This window comes from Cynara cardunculus, unplaced genomic scaffold (genome assembly GCF_001531365.2).
Source record: "Cynara cardunculus var. scolymus isolate 2C unplaced genomic scaffold, CcrdV1 Un_Scaffold_1898, whole genome shotgun sequence".
NCBI lineage: Eukaryota > Viridiplantae > Streptophyta > Magnoliopsida > Asterales > Asteraceae > Cynara > Cynara cardunculus.
Window position 1 is genome coordinate 54,518 of NW_020200907.1, and position 8,954 is coordinate 63,471.

Genomic DNA, 8,954 nt, shown 5'->3' on the forward strand with positions numbered 1-8,954 from the left:
CTAGTAGGATGATTCTGACGATCACCATAAATAACAATTGTTCTCTGGTCTGGCGGAATAATTATGATTACAAACAACGCTAGCCTGATACTTTGCTAACCARTCCATACCCACTACTATGTCGAATTCTTTCATTGGCATGGAAAATAACCGGATCGGAAGTTCACAGTCCTCAATAACAACAATACAGTTATTGAACACACTAGTAACAGATTCCTGACTATTAGCAGTATCAACTACTAATTTATCGTCAACTAGCACAGAATTTAGACATGCAGTTTGAGCAAACAATGGTGATACAAACGAAAAGTTTGCACCAGAGTCAAATAACACCTTAGCACGTATTGAATTCAGGAGGAATGAACCTGTTACTACATCCGGTGATGCTTCTACCTTGTTCTTAGTCATCTGGAAGGATCGTCCCCGCGCCCCTCCTTGCCCTCCTCTATTCACATTATATCTTCCCCGTGTACCCGACGCATTACTCCCCATTATTAACTGTGGAGTTCTTAACAAGGGGCAATTTGGTCGAATATGATCCGGAGAATTGCAATTAAAACACCTTCGGTTAGCTGGGCAATTTCTGGATAAATGACCTACCTCACCGCACTTATAACATTTCCTTGGGTCCATCTTGCATTCTCCCTGGTAAAACTGTCGGCACTGTGAGCAGACTTTTTCACTGATCTTCTGCTCAGATCTGTTATCATATCTAACAGTTTTCGGTCCTCGAAAAGATGAAGGCCCCTCTCATTTTCTTTTCTCAACAACTTTTCCTTTCGATTGTCTATTCTTATTTCGTTCAGTCACCTCAGCTGCATCTACTGTTAGTAGAAAGGTACTGGGGTTCATAGCAATAACAAACTCTCTGATTGAGGGTTTCAAACCCCAAATAGACCTCTCTATCTTCCTGGATTCAGTCGAAACATAATGTTCGGCAAAACGATAGTATTCAATGAATCTTTCGGTATACTCCCGAACTGTTCCATTTCCTTGCTCTAGCTTCAGAAAATCTTCGTCTATTTATCTTACTGCCGTTTTAGGAAAGAATTGATTTTTAAATCTATACACAAATTCTACCCAAGACAGAGTCTATAAAACATCCGTTCTGGTAGATGATTCAACTTCCCACCAGAATAAAGCATTTGACTTTAATACAGAATCAGCAAATCGAACTTTATCTATTTCCGGGCATCGAATGGTGTTGAACACAGATTGCATTTCCTTAATCCAACACATAGCTTTCACTGGATCTCTCTCCCCAGAAAAGGTTGGTGATTTGCATGCCAAAAACATCTTAATATCTCCTTCCTTGTTATGGCTGACTGGAGTAGAGGGACGAACTTCCACTTTTTCTGATTCTACTCTACTACCCCATTTCCTCTGCCAACATATCCTTAGTTATATATTCAGGATGTGGTACTGATCTTTCCTGAAAATTTCCAGAGTGAGATTCTTAATGTTCAAAATGTATTCCAGTCTAACCCCTTCCCTGAGATTGACTTCTTCCTCTGCCTCGTCCTCTTACTCTTCCTCGACCTCTATTTTCATATGTACTAGTCGGTAGATTTACGGGTGATTATTCTCTTTCCTCAAATTCTGGACGAGCCACTCTTTCAGATCTTGTAGTTCGGCTAGACATCTGTAGAGTTTAGGGTTAATAATCACGTATTCACATTCCCAAATATAATGAAGTATTCAAGTTCAGATGTGTACCTGTAAATTCATAATTACACTGCCCAGATGTAATTAAAATTTACCTTACACACTGTTCTTTTAACTCAYCATATTTATTTCCAATGGTGCTAACTATGTACAGGACCCTTAACATGCAATAAAACAGTTTAAGTATAGGTATCATGCTTTTAAATACCTAAATCTCTTAAACTCAGGCTCTAATACCACTTTATGTAACACCCCCAAACCCTACATTGCATGTAATACATCTTTCACATAAAAGAAATACATAATATTATCCCATTCAGGTCCCTTAGTACAAGAATCTAATATGACCAAATACAAGGTCCAAAATCCTAATACATCACTTGTACTAATCAATCAAAACTATACATCAAAGCAAATCTTCAAGCAGAAATGCACAAAGGAAAATATTAAATTTTCCCCTTTCCCTTACTGACCGTACCTCCTGCAACATATAGTTAAAATCACAAAACGAGGGTTAGACAGAAAGGTCTAGTGAGATGCCCTATTTATGTTATTGCAGGGTGAAAATCACCAAAACCTTTACGGAAAACATTATTTCATATATAAAACAGATATATTAATAAATAGAAACAAAAAACCAGATCTTTTCCACTTTTCAAGCAAAGTATTCAGCTTATTCAAATCTCATAATTCTGAACAAATCATGTTTCACATAATGCCACTTTTAAACCTTTTCTTAATCAAACAAGGTTATATAAGGTTTTAGGCCAAATCTGACCTTTTCTCCTCAATAATATTCAAACTATGATTTCCAATAAGAACCTTGATCCTAAATCTTTAAATCACAAAGAAATAAAGACTCCAGACCACGGTAGTCTTAAAGGATATAATAGAATGAGTTATATCATACAACACACATAMAAATGCCACCCTTATATCCAAAGGTACACCTCTCCTTGATATGCCACCATTATCCCATGATACACATATCCTTGATATGTCACCCTTATCCCATGGTACACCTCTCCTTGATATGCCACCATTATCCCATGATACACATATCCTTGATATGTCACCCTTATCCCATGGTACACCTCTCCTTGATATGCCACCCTTATTTCCTCATCAAAATATTTTCACAGAATAATTTCAAATAAACTGCAACCATTGAAATTTTTATCAATACAAAATCATTTCTTTCAAAACTTCCTTTTTATGATAAAATAACATTTCTTATTGAAAACACATCATTACATCAAATCCGGTCAATCTTGACTTAGCCGGACTTCAAATCCGGTCAACTATCCGGACAACACACAGAATGAACTTTGTCCGTTTTACACTTGGAAATAATTCTCCATACTTTGTCCGGATAACAAGTCCGGTCAATACCCCGCATAAAGCTTGATCGATTTATCACTTAGAATCAAAATCATCTTTGTCCGGATAACAAGTCCGGTCAATACCCCGCTCATTACTTAGCCGATTTAAAATAATTTGGCCATCATTTGGTCGTATTCCTACTTCTCAGTGTAAAAAGATAATCATTCTTACCAATCATAATCCGATCAACACTTAACTGATTTAAGACAATCCGGACAATACATCGATTAACCTTTGTCCGATTTAAAACAATCCGGTCAAACCTTGTCCAATTTAATACCCGGATAAAACACTTAGAACAAAAGACTGATTTATTCCCAAAATAAACAAGATTCATACAGAACCAATAATAATTTTATGCAAAAGAGTTTTAGAAATTACTCACATTATGCAATCAGATGAGATTCAACTTCTTGAAATCAGGCACTTGCAAATCTAATCAACCTTTCCTCTTTTTAAATCGCACAACTTTTAGCAAATGCAAGCAGAAGAAAATATGGAGGCTAAGCCCTCCTTTTATACTTTCCAAATCAGGAAAGGCGGTTAACAGCCCCTTTTTTTATAAAATCCAATTCATGCACATGCATACATCCACACACCATGCATTCACAACATGTATGTGTGTATAATCATATAGATATATATCTATGCACATATTCACATATATCATGCATTTATATATATATATATATCCAATTAATACATAATCTCACATACCATCATGATTAAACATATCAATTTATCATGCTATCACGTAATCATATAATCAGATAATCACATATTATTTACCTTGGTTGATAACTAAGGTCTGGTTATCACACTTACTCTGGTTTATGGGGCAAATGTATGTAATGCCAGAAGAGAATTATGGTCGGGATTGCGGAAATTTAAAGTTCTGATTAGTTCTCATATGTGGGTTGTAATGGGGGATTTCAATACCCTGTTGATTCCCATGATGGGTTTGGTGGGTCTTCTCGATGTAATACGGATATGTCTGACTTTTTTACGTGTGTTGAGGATGTTGAAATTTTTGACCTTCACTACACAGGTGTCCATTTCACTTGGAACCAAAAGCCGAACTCGAAAGGGGGTATCTTGCGCAAACTCGATAGGGCTATGGCTAACTCGGAGTTTACTTCTAAATTCCTTGATGCCAGTGTACAGTTTCATCCTTCGGGCCTTTCGGACCACTCGCCGGCGGTCTTATCTTCCAAAGGCGACTCTCGGAAAAGGAGGTATGGATTCAAATTCGAAAATTTCATGACAGACCACCCAGCTTTCTTACAAGTTGTTAAGGACAAATGGGCTAATCATATTGAGGGCACCTATATGTACCGAGTAACTTCGCACTTGAAGGCTCTCAAGACTTCGCTTTATAAACTTTGGAATTCGTATGGTAACCTTGGTAAACGTGTCTCTTTTTTGAAGACTGAATTAGATCGTATTCAGCTGGATGTAGATAAAGACCCTTCTAATGACGAGTTGGGTCTTGAACTTGGTCATATCCGTATTGCGTATCATAATGCTTGTTGGGACGAGGAATGTGCTGCTAAGCAACGGGCCAAAATTAAATGGTTGAATGATGGTGATATGAATACCAAATTCTTCCATAAGGTGATCAAAAAGAGGCATCACTCCAACTCCATTCATTCGGTTTGTACTGGTGGTGGTGATTACATCTATGGTGAGGACGTCCCGAAAGTGTTCGTTGATCATTTTAAAGATTTTTTGGGTATGAGGTATGTCTCCCTTGATCCATCTATGCCTGATGATGTCTTCACAAGAAAGTTCTCCTTATCGGAGGCCAACTACATGATCCGGCCGATTCTTAATGACCAAATAAAAAATGCTATGTTTAGCATTGGTAATTATAAAGCTCCTGGATCTGATGGATTTTCTTCCAAGTTTTTCAAAGCTGCGTGGGACATTGTTGGCCGTGATGTGGAGCTTGCTATCCACAATTTCTTCTATCGAGGTAACCTCCCAAAGAATTTGAATCATACTCTTATCTGTCTTCTCCCTAAATCTGTTAATGCATCTAGGGTTACGGATTACTGGCCTATAGCTTGCTGTACAGTGCTTTACAAATGCATTAGTAAAATCATTGTAAACAGAATGAAGGGATCTTTGGATTCCTTAATTGATAAAGACCAATCGGCTTTTATTCCGGGTAGGAGGATCTCGGATAATATTCTTATGGCACATGAGCTTGTTTCTGGGTACCAGTCCTCGACGAGACCACCTAGGTGTGCGTTCAAAATTGATATAAAAAAAGCTTATGATACTGTGGACTGGCGTTTCCTCATTCTTATGCTTCAAGGTTTAGGATTCCATCCAGTTCTAGTCAAGTGGATATGGGAGATGGTGTCCACCACATCTTATTCTCTTGCGATCAATGGTAATTCCTATGGGTTTTTTCATGGAGGGAGGGGTCTTAGACAAGGGGATCCTTTATCCGCTTATCTATTCACGATTGTGATGGAGGGGTTTTCTATGCTCCTTAAGCTTTGTATTCGGGAAGCTGCTGATTTTGGGTACCATCGGGGTTGTGAGGAGCTGGATGTGACACCTCTTTGTTTCGCTGATGATTTGTTTGTTTTTACTAGAGGGGATGTGACAGGCTAGGATCGTTCGTGTTCTCCTAGTAGGCAGAATATCCCCACAATGACGGTGCAAGTGCACGCCGACACTATGATCGCTTGCAAGTAATAAAGTGGTACAAAGTACCGAGATCGTTCCCACAGAGAAAGGACGTTTGAGATTTAGAGATTTTTCATGAACTTCTTGCACGAGTTTCGAGGTGAAAAAACTTTGGATTTTTGTTTATAAAAAGACTAAAATAGGACCGACTAGCTAATTAACGAAATAAACTTTTAATATTCAATGATGGGCATGGGTGCAAGTGTTGCTTAAGATAAAATCAACAATAAAATGGTTAGACTTTTAAGAGTTTTTATAAAAGTTCCGATCTCTCGAAAGTGAACTTTTATAACCGGGCCTTATAAAAGTCCATAAGGTTTTTACGTTTACCACTTCGAGACTTGCCGATCTAGCGAAAAAGTAAAAGGAATGAAAATTTCACCCAAATCTCTTTGTGATGAAACACCTATTGCTTAACCCCTAGCTAAATGCATGCAAAATTCGCGTCTCCNTATTAACACTTCAAAGTGATCAGCTTATCCGCATTTTAAACATCGTCCTAAGTGACCAAATTACGAAGTGATAAAAGATAAAGACACCCAAATATTATAAAAACATCCTAAGTTAAACTCACACCCACACCCATACAAGTAATTTAGCTAGACATAATTAAAGACATAAAATAATACTGAAATATAAATTGCATTAATGTAAAACTAAATTATGAGTACAAGGAAATAAAATACTAGAAATTAAAGACATGAAATTAAAGACATAAAATTAAAGACATAAAATTAAAGACAATAAATTAAAGACATAAAATTAAAAAGCATTTATAATATTACTAAAAGAGATGAAACATATTAGAGAGTAACAAAAGATGGTGTTTTGTTGGTGTTTGGCACACCTTGGCACACTTCAAAAGAGCTCTCCCAAGCTTCTTTWTATAGGGGAGAGAAGAGGGGGTGAAGGACACCCAATGATTACCCAAAGGTAATTAGTACTACTTAAAGAAAATAGAAAAGAAAATAAAATACAATAAGGAAGACAGCTCATAACAGCTGGAGGAAAAATATTTGGAAGAATCTTCAACCTGCACGTTTCCCAAGAAGCTCTAGCCAGGCTGGAAGACTTCCCACAGTGGTGCCACAGTGGGCATAGCTGTCAGAAAAATACAGATTTTCGGAATAATACCTCTTCCTTTGTGTTTCAACATCTTTTTAAAACTTTTTGGAATAAAAGATAAAAACAAGAAAATTGGGTATTTAAAAATAGCAAAAAGGGAGGAAATAAATAGGAAATAACTCTTAAAAATAAGAGTTATCACACMCCCAAACTTAAGATATTACTTGTCCTCAAGTAACCAAAATAAACGGAATATGAATAAAGAGGAACAAGAAATCATAACTTACGGATGAGCGTTGAAATATAGTCAGGCTTTGAATGTAGTGCAACTTCCCTTCTTTGATCTTCAAGGTGCAAAAATTAATCGGTGGGACTTTTATCGGGTTAGTGTTTTTGGCTAAAAAAAAAATTCCCCCAAACTTGTCTTAGAATGACAACAATTGCTTTCATTGGTTTTGCATTTTTCGGCTCTTTTTGTTGTGTCTTTGACACTTTCAAGAAAACCCAAGAAGTGATATTCACTTTCTGTCATTGGGTTAAAGCATTTTGCTTTATTTTTTTCTATTTTTGTGTCTCCCAATTTTCCGAAGATATTTGGTATTTTACGAATTTTTTTTTCTCAATACTTTGGCATACAACCTCCCCCAAACTTAAACTGAACAATGTTCGCATTGTAGAAATGGGTTTAAAGTGTTTGGTTTTGGTAACAATGGAAAGTGTTTGGGCCAAAAAGAAATATGGCCCACGTCATTTTAATTTTTGCAACCTAAAAATCGTATCAAGGAAATCGCACCTGAAAAATAAGAATAAGCCAACGATATACCAATAAATTGTCAACGCCCAAAAGAACAAAAGTAAGTTAGAGTAGCAATTATCAAAAGACCTAAACAATCAACGACCGCCATATATGAACACAAAAGGAGGCGGTCGGATAAAGTTAAACACCCAATCCAAAAAAATTTGTTTTTGAGTTTAAAAGGATCATAATGAAACACAAAAGAAGACGATCAATCCCTTTTACCCGTATCGTCCCGAGTGGCGGATGCCTCACCCGTGGCATCCGAGGTGGTAGACCGTCTGATCTTTGGTAGCCGAACTTGGGGAGGGCAAATGCCTCCGGGAAAGCTTGGTATCTCCGAAGCGAGCATCATATTCTTGTGCGATAAAAATTTGTTCACGACCCGGTTCCGGTCTCTGGTATACATCCAAAACTTCTCCGAACACTTGGTTAGTCCGACAACTCGATTTTCCACGTGCGTGATTCTCTCGGCAATCTTTGCTAACGCATCCACCATCGTGCCCATCTTCTGATTACACTCCTCCCATTGACTTTCCATTAGTGACAACCAAACCTCCAAACCATACCCCGTAGGTGTAGGTGGTATAGGCGGGATGTCGGAATTGGTCGGAGGGGTAGTTGCGGTTGGTGAAAAGGCTGGAACAGAAGTGTCCGCGGGCTGTCGAGGACTGGTGGCAGCAGGTCCTGGTGACATTTGCGGGCCCGTTGCATCGTTGGCTAAGTCGGGAGTTGATTGGTCCGGATTGTGCATGCGGTTGACCGTACCTTGATCGAGCTAAGAGTTGTTGAAGGTGATGATATCATGCTCCGATACAGGCACCTTCGCGGCTGTCAATAACTTCGTGATCAAACCTGGAAAAATCCGCGAACTAGCTCGCACATTGGATGTTAGTAGTGTAGAGTAGGCGAGTGCGCCCACGTCGGTCGGGAGTTCCTTTAGGATGCAATAAACCAAAATACACTTCGCCCTAGACAATGTACGATCATGCATGGAAGGCATGATGTTGTGACGCACAAACTGAAACCATAGGACTGCCTCTAACGTTAAATGTCCGGACATCAAAATCTTCTAACGGTTGTCTTGCGACCAACCGTATCCGGGTAAAAGAAGTGCTCATGCAATATCATCTTCCGGTACATCAAACCCACCATCAATAAACTGCCGGTATGAACAAACAAAGGGAGCGGTAAGACCAAGCACCAAGTTTAATTTTGTGCCGTCCAATTTACGCGCGTGTGTGTCCACAATATCTGATCAATTCTTCATTTCTTCATCACAACAATGGCAGATTCATAGATTTAACAATAAGAACAATATGAACACATATATGAATATTGAGAG